The 1,841-nt window shown below is 31.9% G+C and overlaps 1 protein-coding gene across 2 annotated transcripts in view; it reads right to left on the bottom strand.

Moving 5' to 3' along the window:
• The window catches only part of LOC128246972 (protocadherin-18-like), a 142,676-nt gene extending 141,967 nt beyond the window's left edge, over positions 1-709 (bottom strand). Inside the window, exon 1 of one of the 2 annotated variants that reach the window (XM_014924153.2) lies at positions 208-708. The gene's annotated coding sequence lies outside the window, so the exon portion shown is untranslated. Of the gene's footprint in view, positions 1-207 lie in introns of both variants that reach the window. The other variant, XM_014924157.2, reaches the window with a different exon arrangement.
• Positions 710-1,841: the final 1,132 nt, after the last annotated feature.

Genomic DNA, 1,841 nt, shown 5'->3' on the forward strand with positions numbered 1-1,841 from the left:
TATATATATATATATATATATATATATATATATATATATATATATATATATATATGTATGTATGTATATTTATTTGTGTGTATGTGTGTGTGTGTGTGGGTGTAAATAAAAACAGAGAAGAAAATGTACATGAAGAAAGAAAGAACAAAGAGAAAAACAAACCCTTTAAACTGTTCTACATCGTAATCTAGAAGAGGTTTAGCTTACCTTTTATTTTATTTGTGTATTGTCTCATATTCATTCTAATCTTAACAAGCAACACTAAATACACAAGAAGTAAACTGAAAGAGAAAAGAAAAAAGAGAGAGAGAGAAGGAAAGAGAGTAAGAAAGGAGGAAGGGTAAAAAGTAAGAAAGAAAAGGAGATGGGGAAAGATGTTAGGAAATATCCAAGAACAGAAGCGATTAGCAAAATAGTGTGTTATCCCATAATTAGCCAGAGTATGGTCGGTGTGGTAGTAAAGGGGTTGTGTGAAATAATGACTGTTATTTCAGGAGGAAGAAAGAAGAAAGAACTGGAAGAACTAAGAATATTAATAAGCTCCATCTTACATTGTCTAAAATAATATACAAATAAAAACGAAAAAAAAAAAGAAAAAAAAGAAAAGCAAAAGAAACCCAGAGAAAGATAGAAGACAAGCAAAGTTGCGGTGCCACATAAATGTACATTGTTAACAGAGACAGGAAAAAGAAAAAAAAGATAAAAGCAAGGAAAAGTTACAATGAAAGAAAAGACACGCGAATGCGGGTCACACATTTTAGTGCAAGTTGCACATCATTTGTGATCTGATGCAGCAATCGACTTGGTGCTGCTTTACAACATCAATGTGAAGAAGTGTATTTTTATTATGCGTCCATTTCCTCTGCAAGTGGTATATTATCATTATTATTATAGACATAAAGGAGGTGAATTCTTCAGAAATGGTGATCAGCTTTCAAATACATGTAAGCTCCTTGGATTTGAAGAAACTCCAAAACGAAGGAAGGGATTGAAGTAACAGCTAAGATATGACATTAGAAAATAATAAATTCTTTACACCTATTCAAAGAATCTTTCTTTTCAGCAGTGCTGTTTGAAAGGTATCAATGAAGAGATCTTTAACGTGAAGGTTCCATGCTGGTTACTATAATTGTACAGCATTTATGTATCAGCATGAATAATAGCTGGCTTCAGTCTTCAATGAGTAAAAGTAAATGTCAAGGTAGTCATCTTGGGTGTTGAAAAAAAAATATATCAGAACGTACAGGTGTTCGTCCATTATTTTAATCCAGAGTATTGTGGATTCCTTATTTTTAGTTTTTTTTTTTTTAATGGAAATGGCTTTTAACACTTTTGTTCTATAATAATTGAAATACATAAAGAGGTTCCTACATGGAATGTATTAACTTTTTCCAGATTCCTGCAATGCATAAAATGACATTTTTTTTTCCTATTGTTTTCGGTTTCTCCATTTTTTATGGATGTGCTTAGAATGAACATAATTGTTTTGATAATGTTGATGAAAGAGAGGGAGTGAGTGAGAGAGAGAGAGAGAGAGAGAGAGAGAGAGAGAGACAGCAGACAGAGAGAAAGACACAAAGAGAGAGAGACAGAGAAGGACAGAGACAGAGAAAGACAGAGACAAGGAGACAGTATGCATTTATTAACTTTAGTATCTTCAGAATATATATACTCTTCTTTACATTTTCCATGATCTTCTCCCTCTATTTCACTTTCTCTCAACTTCCATCTGTGTTTATCTGTCTATCTGTCTATCTGTCTATCTTTTTATCTAGCCATGTATTTCATTATCTATCTATCTATCTATCTATCTATCTATCTATCTATCTATATATCTATCT

Source organism: Octopus bimaculoides, chromosome 14 (genome assembly GCF_001194135.2).
Source record: "Octopus bimaculoides isolate UCB-OBI-ISO-001 chromosome 14, ASM119413v2, whole genome shotgun sequence".
NCBI lineage: Eukaryota > Metazoa > Mollusca > Cephalopoda > Octopoda > Octopodidae > Octopus > Octopus bimaculoides.